The sequence below is a fragment of the Equus asinus genome, chromosome 15 (assembly GCF_041296235.1).
Source record: "Equus asinus isolate D_3611 breed Donkey chromosome 15, EquAss-T2T_v2, whole genome shotgun sequence".
Taxonomy (NCBI): Eukaryota; Metazoa; Chordata; class Mammalia; order Perissodactyla; family Equidae; genus Equus; species Equus asinus.
The window spans coordinates 2,018,429-2,038,033 of NC_091804.1; positions in this window are offsets into that span (position 1 = coordinate 2,018,429).

The following is a 19,605-nucleotide window of genomic DNA, read 5'->3' on the forward strand; positions in this document are numbered from 1 at the left end:
GCCCCAAACCCACATTTCAGAGGCCGTCTGCCATGCCAAGTAAGCTCCTGGCTCGCCGGGGACTTAACAGAGAGGTCTCCTGAAGTGCTCAACCCATAAGACGAGTGATTACCAAGCACTACACTGGAAGCCAGCGGAAGAAAACATGCTTGGGTTTGGGATTTTGTCTGCCTAAGTAAACTGGTTTTGCTTTCACATATGACTGAAAGAAAAGAGGCTAAAATCTAGTATGAACTTTCATACGTAGTTTCTCGTCAGTTGGTAGAGAACCACTTGAGCATTTGGCATTCACCATCAAATCACCCAGTTCACACTGGGACACTTTGCACAGAAACCAGTGTTCTCTCTAAACCATATTCCAAGGGATGAGTGGTCATACATGAATGTGAACACTGGCTTCTAAAAGACACAGCTTTCACACCAATTGGCAACATGTTCAAGCACAAACCAAGACTTGAAAGGAACACACCAGACAGCTAAGCACGTCCCTCATTCATTCAGTCCATATTTTTGAGTATTTATGTCTGACACTGCCACTTCCTCGGGGATACAGAAATGAGGGGAAAAAGACAAAAATCCCTGCCCCGTGGAGCTGACCTTGCAGTGGGGATGACTGACAGGATAGGTACATCACTCGTTGAGTCACATGGGGCACTGGAAGGCGAGGGCTGTGGAAGAATCCATGCAGAGGAAAATGGGAAGGAAAGATGGTGCAGGAAGGTAACTGAGGAGCCAAGCACTGTGACAGAGAGGACAGGAGCCAGGACAGCACCTCAGAGGGAGCCGTGTGGCTGCAGCAGAGAGTGAAAGGGGGCGGGAGGGAAGGTGGGGAGTGACCTGGTGGGAGGAGGTGGGGGAACGTTAGTTTACCTGAAACTGGGGTTTTGAACAGAGGAGAAAACTCATACAATTTACATTTACACTTTTAAAAGATCACACTGGAATGGCTTGGGAGGGGACAGTGGAAAGTGGTGCAGAGAGACCAGCCAGGAGGCACTAGCGGGCACCCCTGAAAGAGATGTTGCTGTCTGGCCCTGGGTGGGAGCAGTGGAGGCGCTGAGGAGCAAAGAGAATCTGGATCTGGGTCGTAAGGGGAGGCCCTAGATTTGCTACAGAGTGGCTGCGGGTGAGGAAGAGGAGAGGCGTAGCTGATCATTCCAACATTTCAGCCGCCACAAGGGTGGAATCGCCATTTACCAAGAAGGGAACCATTGGGCTGGCAGTGCGGGGAGGGGCTGGGAAGAGGTCAGGAGCTCACGCTGGACATAGCAGATGGCCATACTGAGTAGCTGAATGTACAAGTCGGGAACTCAGAGAAGAGGTCCTGGCTGGAGAGTCATAATTTGGAGGAAACAATAGACAGACGACAGGTACAGTGAAGAGCTGGAAGCAACGGGCAACACAGTGAGAACACTCAGATCAGGGAGGCGACTCAAGACTGATCCCTGGGCGCTGCATCACTAAGAGGCCGAGTTGGTGAGGGAGAATGGGCAAAGCAGACTGAGCCCAAGCCCACAGTGGGGCAAGAGAGAAGCAGGAGAGTGCGCCCCCCAGAGAGCAAGGGAGGAAACTGTTTCCGGGGAGGGACTGGTGGATGGAGTCAATGGTGATACAAACTATGGACCATGTGAAGGATTCCTCACCCTCCAACTTACCGTGCATCTGTGTGTGACCCCGGTGCCACCCCTGTGCCTTCCTAAACACGTTGTAAACCTCAGAGCTGGTGAGCGCGTGTTGTTTGTATACGTCCCCTTGGCTCTCATGGACATATGGTTCCCTGGACATAAAAGATATACACCTGCTGAGACGTCAAAACCTGGAGCAGCAACGTGTTTGTGGAAAACACATCCTTGTTTCCTGGGAGTGTGAAAACACTGATAGGAACGAGGTAGCCCTGAACCAGTAGAATGGCAGGTTTATCAAACACACCAGACCCTTAGCATAAAAACTCAGCCTGCCACCAAAATATCCAGATAAACCTTGGTGTCCCCACATCTCTCTAGAGGGTGGAGGCAAGCAGCAGACCACAGGACGTGTGGACTGAAAGGTGTCCCCTTGAGGAGACTGGGTGAAGACATTGGCCAGCAGAGGTCACTTACATATCAGTGTGGCTAGCCAGGAGGCTGGGGGCCGTCGAGCGCCTGACGGAGTGACCAAATCCTGGGGTGAGGTTATTGCTGTTCTTTGTGCCCAGCTAACTCACATGATGGCTTGGCTGCTAATTCACCCTCATTGCTTTATCTACTGCTTGGTTTGTTATGAGAATAAATGTGTATTTAGTAAGCAAGAAGTGGTCTGTAGCTTTCTTGGCTACGCTTCTTCCCGTAAACTCCTCAGACGAGGGAATATTCATTTATAACCACCAGCGACTGGCTCAGACACAGCACAAACATGGCAGGAACTTCCAGAAGGTGGGAACTGGGCATTGGCCATCATATTTTGCAGAGTGGCCATAAATGGTAACCTTGAGGAGAGCAGCTTTGGTGGGATGGAGGGTATGAACACTGGATTGGAGTGGATTTAAGAGAAAATGGAAGGAGGGGGATTGGAGACAGTGTGTTTAGACAACGCTTTGACTGTAAGGGTCAGAGAACTGGGTGGTGGTGGCTGGGGAGGTAATGGGATCAAGAGAGTTTCTAACATGGGAGAAAAAACTGCATGCTTGTATGCTGTGGAGTGGGGACAGAGAGGGGAGAAGGAGACATGAGAGAGTCAGGGAAGTGTTGCTGGTATGGTGTCCCTGAGCCGGTGAGGGGGTGGGAGCCCACTGCACACGTAAAGAGCTTGATTTCAGAGAGAGTCATCCATTAAGAGGGGGCAGGCAGCCATGTGGCACAGACGCTGGTCCATGGGGGACATTGGTAGACAGAGAAGTCAGCTTAAATGAGGAAGAGGGTACAGGTTAAGCTCAAGGGAATTTTAAGAAAAGACGTAATAAAGAGAAAGGCAGAACTCAATGAATAGAAACAAAGTTTAGAGAAGAGCAACAAAGACAAAAGTTTAATTCATTAAAAACCAATAAAGTAGGCAAAGCACTTTTGCCCAAAACAGACCGTGGAAACAGACCATAGAGGTGGTTTCCAATGGTTTCTCCTAGAGTTTCCCATATCCTGCTTCTCTGCCTTGAGTCAACGCCACTGCTCCTGACCAAACTTGTGTGAAAAATGCCACCTCCTGTTGCTGGCTCGAGGCTTCCGTTTCTATGGACCCGGCTTGACATCATAGAAGCATTTGCATCACACCCTGCCGTGCCGGCAAATTGGGTAATTACACGATCATCTTTGCCTAGGTAATTATGGCTTTTTCTCTGAAGCTCAAAGGGCCAAATGCCAGCCAGCACAGTTGGTCAGATCTAACAGTCTCTAGACCCAACTAGGAGAGAGTCATGGCTGCTGTCGTGGTTGCATTCAGAGGGCTGCTTCGACACTGCTGGGCCAGGATGCAAGACAAGATGGCAGAGCCTGGGACTCCAGAGTGGAAAAGTCACAGCCCCAATCATTGCCTTAAGCAGAGCTCCGCCACAACAGCCCAAGCAGGCATAGCTCCAGGGTCAGGATGGGGAGCTCACTCTCTCCCAAGCTAGCCCATCCCTTTGTTAGAGTGCCCTGCTTCTCTGAAACGCCTTCCTGAGTTAGCATTAAATAACCTCTTTGGGTGACCTTGTAGATCTGGAATAATGTGAATGCACGTCCACTCCCCCTCCCCTGAAAGCAACTTTGCTGCCCTCAGCCGGAGGTGATTCACTTCACACCCCGCTCTATGCAGGAGTGGCTTGGGCAGTGGTGGGGGTGGGCCATGTGGTAGGACTGCAGTGACCAGAGAGCACGTGCTCGTCCTGCAGGGCAGGCCACTGTCAGCTTCACCCCGCGGTAGCCATCAGGCAAAACTAACCAACACTGCCAAATTTTTGGGTTTTTCTGAAAAGATGTCAGAAATCTGGATTTTTAGTGAGAAGTGGGCTGGTCATGAATAGCATTTTTTAACAATAACAAGCCAACACTCTCAGAATCGACATCAACGCTAAGACTTCATCTTTCCAGGATAAACTTACCCCACCAAGTTGGTATCCTTGATGTCACAAAGGTTTTAGACCGTCTCTCCCAACACCCATGAAGACCACTGTCCTCTTAAAAACTCACCAGGAAGTGGACACACTACTTTAACCGAGTTCTCCAGTGTAGTCACAGGAGGATTCTTTTCTTTGCTCCAACACTGAAGATTTCCATTAATAGAACCTTTACTTACCTTGGCTTGCATCATTTTGATTTTCTATTTGGCCAAATCTACCGTGTCCCGCGTGTCTGCAATTTATTTTTTGATGTTTGCACAAGATTTTTATCTGCAACTATTAAAATAAATTGTATCGAGATAGGAGGTCGTGGTGGTATGTGGGATCCTCTGAGCGAGGTGATGGAAGTTTCCATGTATTGTGAATGACAAGGTTTAGGGCAGGACTGTGGACACGGGTGGCTGAGGTGGGTAGAAGACAAGGCCACGTGATGAGAGGCAGTCAGGACCCGCCAGGCCAGGGCGCTGGAGAACCTCTTCAAGTGGATACCCCACATGAAGACATGGGGTATTGGGAAGCCGCAATCCCAGGAATGAAGGAAAACAGCCCCGGGGGAGTCTAGAGACAACTACTGCCAGAGGGGCAGCAGCTGGTTCATCTTGTCTGAGCCTCAGGGCTGGGATTTTCAGGAAAAGGAGGGAGAAAGTCCGGAAGTGGCAGTGAGGAGCAGGAGAGTCTCGCCATGCCAGGTTCAGGTGCTAACAGGGCTGTAGGAGAAATGCGTTCAGCCTGAGGGGGCTGCAGGGGAAGCAGCATCCTCTGGGGTGCAGGTGGCTACTCTTGGCTCTTAAGACAGAGGCAAAGTCCTTGTCACGCCTGTGGGACCTACCTGGACAGCTACTGGCTACTTCTCTTCTTCACCCTAGTGTCTGGCTCACTGGGGTTCACTCCACAAGCTTTCTCCCGTTCCTGGGGTGGGCCACGCCCCTTCTTGCTGCAGGGCATTGGCATGGACTGCTCCCCTGGGGGAATGTCTCTACGCTGGTTCCCACATAGAGACCTGCCTTTCTCCTGTGTCCCTGCCAGATCTCACTTGTTGGTACACCTGTCTCCAGGGGTGGACTCCAAATCAGGGGATTTTGTCAGGTGAGTGTCCACACGTGCATTTCTTAAACTCTTTGGACTCATTTTCCTCACCTCCCAATGAGGATCGAGTGCTTATCTCACGGCCTAGAGCCAGGGGGTGGGAGAGGAGGCATCTGTGGATGGCTCGAGCCCAGTGCCAGCCTCCGAGCGAAGGCTGCTCAAGTCTAAACAATATATGTAGACATCCAGTTAAAAGAGTGAAATCTGCACAAATGAAAATATTGGCTTAAAGTGACCAGTGACGTTATCAAGCCCCTATCATTGGGAGGTGGGGGCATGGCTGGATATATCAATTCACACAGAGTGGAGAGGAATAAGGAACTCTCTTTTCCACTCTCACCCCACTCCCTTGTCCCGTGGCACCAACATCTCCGTGGCAGGCAAGGTGCAGGAGGAGAAAGATAGCGATGGGGACAGCCAGATTCCAGCTGTGAGGCACCACTAACGAGCTGCAGCCCCAGGTAATTCGTGCAGGTCTGGGCCCACCCTCCCCGCAGTCAAGCGGGGGTCTGCTCTGGATGATCTGACGGAGGCACCACCTGTCTGACATCCTGGGCGTTCTGGTGGTTCTAAGGATGAGGATGGCCTCAGAGGGATCCATCCCATGCTCTGGCAGAACAGTCAGCTGCAGAGGCTTCAGCCAAAAGGCCAGCATTTGCTGGAGCTGCTCTTGCATCTCACAAGTCCCCATGAAAAGCAGGGGCTTCACATCCCCTGGGCTTGACCTGCAGACAAGGAGTGAAGACAAGCAGAGCCCCTGAAGGCTGCTGGGGAGCCCCGTGGGCTTCGTGCTGCCACCCAGCCCAGCCCCAGGGGAATGTAGAGCCCTCCATTAGGCTGATTTGTCATCTAGCTATACAGCCCTGGGACACTACAGTCCTGCGCTTGAAGCAACTCGAGCGAAATGGTTAAGAGAAACCCTTCTCACTGAAGAGAAGCATCTGAAGACCAGAACTTAATTTGCTTTACTGAACAGTTGGATATTCCTTTTAGAAGGTCAGAAATGAGTGGAATTTCTGAAGTTCAAAATCTTAAAGCTCCAGAGTTCTGCTAAAACCCTTAAATCCCGCTGACCTCCCTCTAACACCAAGCTTTGCAGGATCGAGTGCCGGTTAGAAACAGAGCATCTGATTGTGCTGAGTGACTTAGGGTTGCTTCAGACGCCCAGAGAGGTTAGGTTGGGCCTTGCTGCTGCAAACTGGGAATACTCTAGATGTTTGAATCCAGGAGCTGGTAGTCCCCCCTAAACACTCTCACCCATCACCCCTCTCTTCTTCCTTTCCTCTTGTGGCTAAAGGCAAATGGCTGAAAATGCTGTAATTACAGGTAACACGGCAAGTAGATGTAACGACTGAAGTTCTTTTGTCGGCAGCCAATAGGAACCAACTACTTAACGTGAGCAGAAACTAAGCATCAAATGGAATTTTTGAGAAGGTAACTGGGTACCTCATGAGTTGAGGAAGGACTGGCCATCCAGCAGTGAGACAGAGAGCAGCCAGGAGGCTCAGCAGGAAACATAAACCCTCTCTGGAAGGCTGCCATCAGCTTCGCTTGGCTCCGGCTACCTCCAGCGCCTGCATCTCTCAGTTCCTCATATTACAATCTCTGCTGAAGAGCAGGTTATAGGCTAAGCCTGGGTCACACAACCAACCCAGAAGAGTCACGCTGCTCCAGCAAGGCTGCTGGGGGCCACCCCTAGGAATTATGGCAGGTCTCAGAGAGAGGCACAAAGAACAGACAGTCCACTCGAATTACTGTGCCAAAGGTCCAGCTCAGATTGGCTTGCTGTGACTGGCAAATAGAAATTCAGGACTGCTATCCAGGTGAAGGGAAATGCAGCCTGTGGAGCCCAGTCCTACGGGCTGTGCTTGCCACCACGGCTTTGTGCACAAGCCCACTGAACAAGCACAGTGCTGGTAGGGACAGGACAGTGCAGGTATCCATGGAGCAGACCATCTCTTGATCAAGTCACCAGTGACCAATGGTAACCATTCAGTCCTCAATTTACTTGAATCCTCAGCAGCATGAAACATTATCTAGCTTTTCTTTCTAAGTCTCAATAATCTCTTCCATTTTGTTTCCTTGTCCCTACATCCTTACTGGTTTCCTTCAACCTGTCTGATTTTTCTTCTCTGCCTTTGCAGCATCCTTCTTCAGAAATACCCAGCATCCCCTTCACTCCAGAGACCCAGACCTAGAAGTTGGGTGAACGATCATTTCTCCCCAGCATGCTGGCTTGGATCAGGATTTTGTTCACTAAAAACCATATTGTTTTGTCAATACGAAATGGAAATGCTTAGCTGAGATGCATGTTGACTTCAACAACTGCAACCACTTTCAGTTTCTATCTTGCTCAGATTCAAAATGCAAATTTCCTAGGAAAAAGAATCTAATAGCCCCAGCTCGGCTAATGTGTCCATCCCTGGATCAACTGGCTACAGGCTGAGACGCCACATGGTGCAGAACAGCCATGGTTGCCACCTTGGGGAGCTCATGGATGCATTGCTGAAAGAGGCAAGGACTGTTGTGAGCCAGGAGGCCCACCCAGGAACCTCTACAGGGGGTCAGGGCAAAGGCAGGGCCTTACTTAGATTTCCTCCTCGCAAATGACCTGCTCCTCCAGCAGAGAATTCCACACTGTCTTCACACTTTTACTTCATAGATAGTCCTTTGTTGCTACAGCGTGCTGTCTTTGAGGGTGGGGAGGGTGGAAGATGAAATGGCTGAGAAGACCTTGCCCCTTATCAATGAACGGACCATCTTCTCAAGCGCATATTCTCTCTTGGATCATGTTGAGTTCTTATTCACTCTACTTCTCCATGAGACAGCACTCTGCTTCTGCATAAGGAAGCCCTACAGACGATGGCTAGAAGGTCTGATGTGACTCACTGGGGTTTGAGAAACGTCTCCTCACAAGCCATTAGTCTAGAGGCAAAAGTTCAACTGATCAGCACTGTTCCCACTCCTGGTAGAAGTAGCTTGTCTATTTTTGGAAATGGTACCTCCAAATCCACTCCAACAGCTTGGTTCCAAGGAAAACCATCAGTCATAACACGCTGAACCCCACCCCCACCATCGATTGATTCCAGGGCCAGGCGAGGGAGTCGCGCTGTGTCGGTTGGAGTTCTTCCACAGAACATTTTAAATTGGAACTTAAAATTCTTTCATGGTAACAATACTTGGATCATACGAGCCCCAAAGACACCCTCCATCATATCTCTATATTGTGGAGAAGGGGATCTGAGAGTGATACTAAAATGCAGAGAAAAACAGAAATGAGAGACAGGAGGGGTGAGAGGCCTGACACTGATTGCTTCCTGGACCCAGCTATCCCTGAACCCTGGCTCTGTCTCTTCCCTTCCTGTGGTTTAGACACATAATACAATACACCCCCATTTTTATCCTAAGCTAGCCTGGGTTTGGGTCTGGATATTACAACCAAAACATTCTGACTGCTACAGAAACAATCACTTGTGGAATTGGAGAGGATGCAGATGTGGCCAGTGCCCCACTCATGGCCCCTCAACACTCCCTAGCCCAGTGCTGCCCACCCACAGCCCCAGCTCTAAGCCTGCAGACCTGCACCAGACGTCTCCCCAAGTCTTCTCGGAACACACGCGCAGGGCAGGCCCGGAGTGCCAGGGAGGTAACACCTGTGAGAGTAGTGCGTACTCTCGGTTCCCTCAGCCCTCTTTGGTATAATGCATTTTTGCTGCACGTGTTGTCCCTGAGTTCTCTGCCCGCATGAGCCCCTGTCACCCACATTCAGTCACCTGCTTGATAGTGTACCTAGGTTCCTTCCTTTCTGCATCTCACTTCCCTAGTGGTGTTTCCAGAGATGCCGCTGTGCTCACAATCCTTGCCTCAGGGTCTGCTTCTGCGGAAACCCCAACTGAGACAACAGATACCAGGTTGTTCTCTTGGGACTCTAACTGTGTCACCGTGTAGAAGATTAGAGATGCCATGAATTCTTTGACATTCCTCCCACTGGGAATTTGGGGTTATCTTGCCTTGAATCTGAGGGGACTCTGATTGCTTTGAACAATAAAATATGGTAGAAGTGATGCTGTGCCAGATCTGGCACAGAGACCAGGTCACATGACTGTGTCCTCACTGCAAAGGAGGCTGGGAAAGTGACATCTGTTTTTTTCCATTTAAATAAGGGAGGCCAGATTCCGCTGCCGTAGGTAGAGGATCCTCAAAGTTGAGGAAGGTAGTTCAGATGCCAGGCAGCCAAAAAGGATGACAAGTTCCACTGTGAGCCCCCAAGAGGTGAAGTCTGCCCCATTCTGCTCACACATGGCCCTAAAGGTCATGAGGCAAGGGGAATCTTCCCAGAGCGCAGAACCAGGAGCAGCCACGTTACTCCAGGGAGACAGGAAAATACAAAAAAGTCTTACCATTAACCTCACTCTCCCTGTCCAAAAACATACAGTAAAAATACCCTGGATTCATCTTTCTCTTTCATGTTTGTTTTCGAAAGGGGTCTCCATCGTACTTTACTACTTTGGATCTGAAAGAGCAAACTCACATGGAGCTCAATTCCTGGCTTCAGTCCTCCGCGAGTCCCAGCTGCACTGTTGAACTTGCTGTGGCTTGGTTCTAGCAACCAATAGATTCCACTTTTTGAGTAAGCCAGGTTTTATTAGATTTCTGTCGCTTGCAATCAAATTAGTTAATTCTGAGACTAAATAATGTTACCCTGGGCAGAGTTCCCTTGTAGCTGCTAGCATCCTCATTAAAGTGAGAAGATTTATCAGTTCACTTTTGCTTCACAACAAACCTTCCCACAATGTAGTGACTTAAAACAATAAGGATTTATTATTGCTCATGAGTCTACGTGCTCTGAACACTTCTGCTGACCTGTTGAGGCTTAGCTGATCTCAGCTGGGTTCACTTAGGTGTCTGAGGTCTGCTGACAAATTGGCTGGAATTTGGCTGGTCTAGAATGACCTCAGCCACCAGTCCAGTGGTTGGCTGTCAGCTGGGGTGATGGGGGGGTGACCGGGCTGTATTCTCCCATGGGTTAACCTGGGCTTGTTCACGTGACGATTCAGTATGTTTCTAAAGGGAAGTGTGGGAACATGCCAGGCCTGTTGCAGTCCAGGTTTGTGGCTGGTACCCTGTCACTTGCACTGACTTCTATTGGCCAAAGCCAGTCGTAAGACCAACCCAGGGTCAATAGATGGAGAACCAGACCTTGCCCTTTGATGAGAGGAGGTGCACGGAGCTGGGGCTGTTTTTGCAATCTACCACAGCTGAAAACAGTCAAATGAAGGAAGAGCTGCAGGCTCCGTTGGTGACAGGCTACTCCCTGAGAACCTTCTAAACCCTGTCTCCAGAGGCCCTGAAGGAGAGACTGTTCCTCTTGCCTCCAATCATTGGATGATTCATAATGTAAAATCCTACCCCCAAACCCAGAAATCATGAGATTCATTTCCCTAGCACCAAGTGTGATAAGGACTAGTACACTTTACCTAAATTACCCAGTGACCACAACAAAAAGAAATCAAAAATATGCAAAGTAAACAAGGAAGGAAGGCCAAGGAAATCAGATTGGCCTGAGCCAGGTTGGCGAGATGAAAACAGAAGCAAACATTGAAAAGGATTTCCTCAAGTTTTGTAAAGTATGAGGTGTTAATTATGATCTTCTTGTTGACTAATAAAATCGCTCGGGTGCATGCATGAAGGAAGACATGAGTTTGGCTAAGAGGGAGTGGATTCTGGGGAATGGTTACATGAAGGGTGAGCCAACCCCAGTGGATGGCTGGAATCTTGCTCTTTCCAGCTTTATGCGCATCTGCTTGTGGTCAACTCCCTCAAATTATATGAAACAGCTGATTGCAGGGCTCGAGCCAAATAAACCATCTCTGGGAAATGTCCCTGCCTCCAGAATTTGTCAGGACTCTTCCTAGCAGCGTGCCCAGGTGGTCCAGCCATGAAGCATGTGGCTCTGTGGGGAAGCCGTGAAGGCCAATTCAACTGCCTTCTCCCTACCACGCCAAGTATTTCAGAGATTGAGCTGTAAGAAAAAACTGATGGAAAGCTTCCATCCTGACTTTCCTCTAGATTCCTTAAAACCCTAGATTAAGTCAGAACACAGAAAACCAGTGATCACATTAGTTTCAAAACACAGCCAATTCCTCCCCCACCCCCGTCAATTTCATATTTTTACTGCTTGGTGTTATGTCCTATATTAAAAGAGTTTAGGAGTTTAGCCCTATAAAACTGGCCTAAGAATGGAGGTTATGCTGTTCTCTACATCACAGAGTGCCTTCTTTATGAGGGCTCAGAAGAAAACTTTCTCTCTAAATTCGGTACTGGGAATAACTGGGCTTTCCCTAAGCACCTGTCTGGTTTACTTCTCGCAGACGCCGAGGCCTCTGGAGTGGATGTTGTTCCTATTGCGTTCTTACTAGAAAGCTTAGAGTCAAATGTTTAGCCCATCTCTAGTAATTGAGCAGGTCTCAGGCCTTCTGTGAACTGACCCCATCCGTGACTTTTGCTCTGTCTTTTCTAGCCCCTACTCTGCTTGTCTAGCTGTCATCACCTCATTAAAAAATATTTAGCTTTGAGGGCCAGCCCCGTGGTGCAGCGGTGAAGTGCACACGTTCTGCTTCGGAGGCCCAGGGCTCACCGCTTAGGATCCAGGGTTCGGTCATGCCACTGCTTGGCAAGCCATGCTGTGGTAGGCGTCCCACATATAAAGTGGAGGAAGATGGGCATGGGCCAGTCTTCTTCAGCAAAAAGAGAAGGATTGGCAGCAGTTAGCTCAGGGCTAATTTTCCTCAAAAAATATTTAACTTTGATGAGTCTTTAAACTTTATTTCAAATCATTGGAATAAAGCTGAGCAGAAATAATGTCTTACCATGAGGATAAAATTCTTGGGTAATGGCATTAGCTACCATCACACACTGTGGCTGAAATGCACAAATCATAGAAGGACACTTTTGATGTCTGGATACACTCAGGTAGCCCCCACCCTCGACGTGATACAGAATGTGTACACCTGGCCACAATGTTCCCTGGCAAGTGGACTGTGGCCTTGGGAGGTAGTACACCATTTACCAGCTGTTGATCCCTGGATACATAGCCCAACTGGCCGGGGTACAGCTTCATCTTGGCAAAGAGAGAACCATATTCCTGATGTCGTTGTCATAAAAACCCAGGGAAATGTGTACAACAGATGGTCAATATTTGCCCGCTATAAGCTGCGTCCAGAGCACCACGCACACACTCAGAGAACAAATCTACACTAGGCAAAATACTTCCACAAAAGTGGAAAGATAAGGCCAAGCATTCAGATTAATTTGGCAAATATTTAGACTGATAGAAATATCTGGATCTTTAGATCTGAATGACTGACTGGACAGTGGAGATGCCGTTGTGATTATTAAGTACTCGTTGTTACAGTGGAGTCATAAACCCCGTTTGATCCTGTGTTGAAACTCCCTTGAAAACAAAGGCCATCTACCATCTGAGTTTTACTCTCCATAAACAGTTTTCTCTAAAATTGTGCACGTTGTGCCTCCCTGCTTGTTCACTAACTGCAGAAACTCCCACGTCATTTGGCATATTTGTCAAGGGTGGTCGGGCCATCACTCGAAGATTAAAGTGTGTGCCTCTGCAGCAGAAGGTCCAGACCCTCTTGCTTTTTGGAAGTTAGTCAAACACCAGGAACATTCTAGAAACATCTTAGCAACCGAGAGCTTGGTAGTCTAAGTGGTCTCGGGGCTGCTGAAATCAGATGTCTAGTAGCACAGTGACCCCGCTGCCTTCTCTTCAATAGAGGACTCAGGCTCCCTGAAAAGTCTCAAACACTTCAACTTTTCCTTCCTGTTCAATTTGACTTTTTCTTGGGTAAAGGTTAAAAATAAGTGTACAAAATACAGTTTTAAAATATCTTGCCTGATTCTAAATAGTTCAGCAAAATAGACTTTTCTACGTTAAGACTGGATGGAATCTTACAAAAGCCCAAATCTAATTCCTTAAGAGCCAGTGGGGTTCTTTGGAGCCAGACAGTGAAAGCAGCAATGTTTCATAATCCAATCTGGTCCTCTTGACCCTTGGTTCTTGTAGATGCAGTGTGAGCCCAAGGTTTGCAGGGGTCAGATCCTCCTTCTCAGGCATCTGCACAGGATCTGGCTGGTGGTCCCCTCCGAGACAGCTGTCCCAAACCCATCAGTTACCTGCATCCCGCTCCCGGATGGAACAGGGTCACCCTTCCCCGGGCACCAGCACTCTCTCCATTGAACAGCTCAGGTGTCAGATGCACTTCCTGCTGCTGAAGGGCACAGCTCAGCCCGGGCCAGCCCCCAACCTCTAGCTGTTCAGGCATCTGCACACCAGACAGGCGTGTTCCTGACGGCTTCTAAACAACCTTCGTGTCCTTAGCAGCGTGGGCACAGAAATGGTGCCAGAGACTTGAGGTCAGGCATGAGGGACTCAGATCTCTTCATGAGAATACAAACCTGAGAAAAGATTTCCATTGTTAACCCATTTGAGACGCTCAAACTCTCCTATGTGACCGAAAAGGAAAGATAAGAATACTAAAAATCGGGCAAAATGGGTGGACTGCTGCTCAGTTTTATTTAATATCTATAGAACTTTTCCCACACACAGTTCAAAACAGGCTACCATCCTGATATCATCAGATCCAGAACTATTTCTAAGGAACAGTTAGCTCATTTGACCATTATGTCTCTTCTCTCTCACACACACACATACACACTTTGAATAAGTAACTGTAATAAAATCTTCAAGAAGCATAAAAATGAAAGGACACAGGTCCGATACTCCAGCTTGACTCCAACTACAGGTTCCAACAATGTCCACACTGTATTGTTTCCTGTGGCTTCTATAACAAATTAGCACAAACTAGTAGCTTAAAACAACAAACATGTATTAACTTACAGTTCCGCCGGTCAGAAGCTGGAAATGGGTCCCGCAGGACTAGCATCAAGGCATCAGCAGGGCTGTGTTCCCTCTGGGCATTGGGAAGAGTCTGTTTCTTGCCTTTTCCTGCTTCTAGAGGCCGCCTGCATTCATTGACTAATGGCCTCATCACTCCAACCTCTGTTTCCATCACCACATCCGCTTCTCTGACTCTGACCCTCTTGCCTCCCTCCTATAAGGACCTTGTGATTACATTGTGCCCACCTGGGTATCCAGGCTCATCTCCCATCCCCAGACCCTGAACTTAATCACAGCTACAGGCTCTTTTTGCCACGTAAGGCAACATGTGTAGGTTTCGGGATTAAGATGTGGACATCTTTGGAGCCACTGCTCTGCCTCCAGACACTCATCTGTAATTCCACCCTCCTCCCCTCGTGGGAGGCTGCCGTGGGGAAGAGACCATCCTCCTTCCCCGTGACACCCACTCCTCAGCCACGGCTGATTAGATCAGAGGTGGGCATGCAGCTCTGGCTCAGCCAGTAGAACATCCCTCGAAGGGTATGGAAATGGGACAGAGATTCCATTGTTCGCACAGAACTGAGCTGAATACTCGGGTGGACTCAGGCTTCCACTCTGGGCTGTGGACACTGGGGTTGTGGGAAAGTGCTGGCATGGCGGAAAAGGCAGTCTGCAGAGAGTAGTAAAGCAGATGTGTAGAGACAAGGGAGGGTGTTGCCAAAGGGTAGCCCGGCAGAGGTGATGGATGACCTCCTGTTCCCACAAGCCTCGCCTGCTGTGTTCTGGGGTGGTGTCTCAGATCCAGAGAACTAATCTGCTTAGCATTTGAGTTCCTAAGTAGGTTTCTGTGATGTACCCCAAAAGCTACCCAGCTATGCTAACTAAAGCACGGGAGTTTATGTGATTAAATTACAACCCTTGTCTCTCAGTCCCCTATAGAATCTGCCTGTTCCTACATCCTTTGCAAAACGAGACGGCTCAAGACCATCTGAAAACAGGATGTGTCTGTGGTTGGTAGATCTTCTGCAGCAGGAGAAAAAAATTGGTCAGTGGGAAGGAGGGAACAAAATTAAGTTAGAGGCTAAATTTTATCAGGGCTGAGATCATATCTCCTGGAGCAGAAGTGGGAAAATCAGGGCCTTTTGCATGTTCAGAAGGAAGACGGTTTTTGTAGTATTGCCTCTCAAGTTAGTCAAGTGTGGGAAACCTGGACTGGACACATAAAATAAAAATCTCATCAAGGTACGTCAACCGATCCGCAAAAGACTGTTCCAAATGCTACAGTTTCCTAACAAGAAGAACCCTTGTGTTTGAACTGAATCAGACTCCCCTTCTCCAGGGAAATTTAACGGAATTAAGTCTCTTCTGTTCCCACTTAGAAGTTCATACATAATCATAGCAGGTTATTACACAGACAGAAAATACAAGACTGCAAAGACAGAGCTGGTATATAATGCAATTTATTTCTGCCAGTAATAAGTTGCCCCTCAGTTGTGGAAGAAAGATGTGATGACAGAGACCAAGGGGAGCTAATGTCCTTTCTCAAAACATTGCAACAGATGCATCCACCTTGCTGGTTTCATTTGAACAAACAGAATTCCTGCTGTTTCATCTCTCTGCATGGCGAGCTCCCCAACCTCTGCTGATGTAAAGATGACATGGTGCCACGTGACCTCTGCCAGATTGGCCTATGGACACACATTTCTGGAAAGTTAACAACTTTTAATCAACCTAAGAAGGATCTTATTCTAAAATTTATTTCTCATAATCATAAATGTGCTAGAAAATATCAGCCAAGATGATAAACAGGTTCATAAATCTAAAAAATGTCAGGCAAAAGCTTTTCAGTTTATTTAGTAAGCTAATGGCGATGTACTGGGAAAGTTCCGGCTTGCAGCCAGAGTGGCCTGCCCCAAGTCCTGGACTGTGGCTTTGTCCCACTGTGGGCTCTGATAGTTTGCTTGACTTGCTTGTACCTCGATTTCAAGGAAAACCTATCCTGTAGTTGGAAGGGTTTAGTGGGAGCAGATTGAGGCCCTGCACGCCTCACACCCAGCTGGGCGGCACACACAAAGCAAGTCCTGATGTCTGGTCCTCTCGCCAACCCTCTTCTTCCGTGCTTTGCTTTCATGAGGATGAACGTTGAGTCTAACTCTCTCAAACACTGCTATAGACAGACTCCCAGTGCCAGATGGTGGCCTACACTCCAGCAACCCATCCCTGTGTTTGAAAAGACGGTAATAATTCAGAGACATCAAAAAGACAAATGAACAGCCCGTAGCCCAGGAGGAGAGGAAGACTCAATACCAGAAAGATGTCAATCCTCCCCAAATGCAATTACAATCAAACCACAGGCTTTTTGCCGTGCATGTGATTTTAGGTGTTTAAAGCCTGGTGGACGAGCACAGCAAGACTGGACAAGGTGTTCCTGAAGGAGGAAAAGGAAGTGGAGGGCCACTTCACGGGATATTATTAAGTTACAGTAATAAAGGCCGCCGAGGCATTCACGCAGGGTTGATGAACTGACTACACGCTGAAGGGAGCCCAGAGAAAGGCGCACACAAACACGGGTGCATGGTGGTCCCCAGGGGAAGAACAGACGGTTTAATGAGTGGGGATGCACATCGGTTATCCTTGTAGAAAATAAAATTGGATTAACACATCACCTCATACACAAAAATCATTTCAAGCTGGAAGGAAAAGGTGTGCTAGGTTTTTCTCTGATAAGAAATAACCCCAAAATCTCACTGACTTGACACAACGATGTGTATTTCTTGCTCACGTCAGATTTGCAGTAGCTCCCAGAGCTCTCTGAGGCTGTTCTCCATGTTGTGGGTGATCGCTCCGCACACTCTGATCTCGGGGCTGCTCTGGGTCCATACGTGGCTCCCCCAGTCCTGCAGCAGTGGACGTGAGCTGGCGAAGCACGTGTGCTCCGATATGCTGCCACCAGAACCGACACCTGGCCCGTTCCGCTCCTCTGTCTTTAGCAACTCCAGGACTCTGCCTGTCTGAAAATGAACTGTTGCTGCATACAGCAAGCACAGACTATAGAAACAAAATGTTAACGAAAGAAAAAAGCAGGTCCCTGAAGAAACATACATCTTGATAGCATTTTCATAAAGTTAAAAAACAATTGAAAATCAATGCTATATTTTCTAAACACATATTTATAAAGGGTGAACTCATATGTAAAAAGGAGCTGCATTCCATCGAAATTCAGAGCAGCACTCACCTTGGGTGCAGCGGCGGGTGGGGAGGGAGTTGTACGTGGGCCAATGCCAGTTGATGGAGTTGTTTCTGTTCTGAAGCGTTGGCTCAGATCGCCAGGCCATGGGGGAAAGTCAGCAATTCCAAGGGAAACAACCAAAGTCAACAAAAATATCTCATTCCATAGGAAATTTAGATAATTCAGAAAGGATATTTTCAAAAGTCCAAAATATCTTCAGAAGTATTGGAGAAATTACAACCATAATACAAAGACAGGCCTCCAGGAAAGGATCAAAAAACAAGAAACAATTTTTGGTAGTTAAAATGCTTATTTCTGAAGTTAAAATAAAAATCATTAGTAAGACTGAAAAATAAAAGCCTCCCAGACCCCAAAGCGAAAAGTTAAGGTGATGGAAAATGTCAGAGAATTGTTTGCCAACCTCAGCCCAAATATTCAAACACCACACACAATAAAGTACAGAAAAAGGGAACAGAAGTGTCCTGGAGTTGAGAAGGCCATTCATTGTCCTTTCTCCAGAGTGTGTATAGTTCCTAGGGGGAGGTGTGCCCTTGCCAGCTACAGATCCAGCTCCTTATTTCAGGAGCATTTTGTTTTATTACATTTTGGAAAAATTCATTTCCACTCCATTTGGTTCTCATCTTTCTGAGCCTCGATCGTGCACTTTGGGATCTCTGTGAGATCACGCAATGTTTTGTATGAATTCCTCTTTCTCTTGTGACTCTTGTGGAATAATGATATGTTGTTTGTCATATATTTGCATCTCTGGAGAATTATGTGTTTAGACTCACTCTCCTTTGGTTAATTTCTCTTCTGATATATGTTTTTATTTCTTTTTTTATTCCTTCTTTGTAATATTTATGTACAGATCATTTCTGCTTATTTCTCATTTTGAGCTGGGAGAGATGAAGCATAGCAGGAGGGGAGAAGAGGAGAAGGGTAAGCCGGCAACTCACCCCACTTGGTCTTTTTGGTTCATATATCAAAACACATGTAAATATGCTTCCCCGTATTTTAGCAACCCCATTAACAATTTGCCCGAACTGGTTCTCTTCTTTATCCCGGCAGGTGCCTCTCTCCTCAGTTCGCCATTAGAGATACTGAAAAGGCCCCGAGCTCAGCAGGTTCCAATCTGGTCCTTTGATATTATCTCCCTCTGTGCCCTCAGACATCTCCCTGGGCCAAGAGGTAAAGTCTAAACCAACAGCAGTGGCATGGGTTCTTCTCCAGTCATTTCTCTTTGCTGCTCTTCAGTGTAAAACTGAGTGTTTCAAAATTTATTCCCTGCCTTTTCTATGGCCCTCCAAACCCCTAAATCATGTCCCTGTAACTACAGAACCCCTGGACACGTCTTAGGACAGGGACTACACCCTGGGGAAATGTGGATCTGATTGAGCTTCACAAAACAAAAGGCATTTAGAAACGCCGGGGAAAGCAAAAAGCCTTTCCGAAAGGCAGGGTTTAACCGTGCATCCAGCTAAAACGCCATCTGGGCTGCAGTGGAGGGATGTAACCTGTCTTTCATCCTAGAAATACGCTGCTCTGTGTGCCCTAGGGCCATCATATAGGGCTTGGAGACAGGAATACAGCTCAACCACATGACTTGGTTCTGGAAAAATCATACTTACTTTATCATAATTTTGCTAAGGAACTGCATTGGTTTTGAACTCTTAAATCAACCTACAGTCAAGATACAGATGGTCCCCAACCTACGTCAGTTCCACTTACCATTTTTTGACTTTACAATGGTGTGAAAGCAATATGCATTCAGTAGAAACTATACTTCAAATTTTGAATTGTGATCTTTTCCCAGGGTAGTAGTATGCAATATGATCCTCTCTTGTGACGCGGGGCAGCGGCAGCAAGTGGCAGCGGGTGGCAGCTCCCAGTCAGCCACGTGAACACGAGGGTGAACTGCTGATAGACTTAGAACCATTCTGTACCCACGCAACCATTCTGTTTCTCACTTTCAGTACAATAGTCAGTAGATTACGGGAGATATTCAACACTGTTATAAAATAGGCTTTGTGCTAAATTATTTTGCCTGCCTAAAGGTTAATATAAATGTTCTGAGCACATTTAAGGTAGGCTAGGCTGAGCTATGACGTTCGGTAGGTTGGATGGATTAAATGCATTTTCAACTTTCAACATTTTCAACTTACTATGGATTTTTTGAGATGTAACCCTATCATAAGTTGAAGAAGACCTGTACACAAAACTTAATTATGCTATGGAATACAAAATGTTCTCTCCCCTTACAAAGGTCCGGTTAACAGGAGTTGGAGAGTGGGTATAGAAATGGGGATG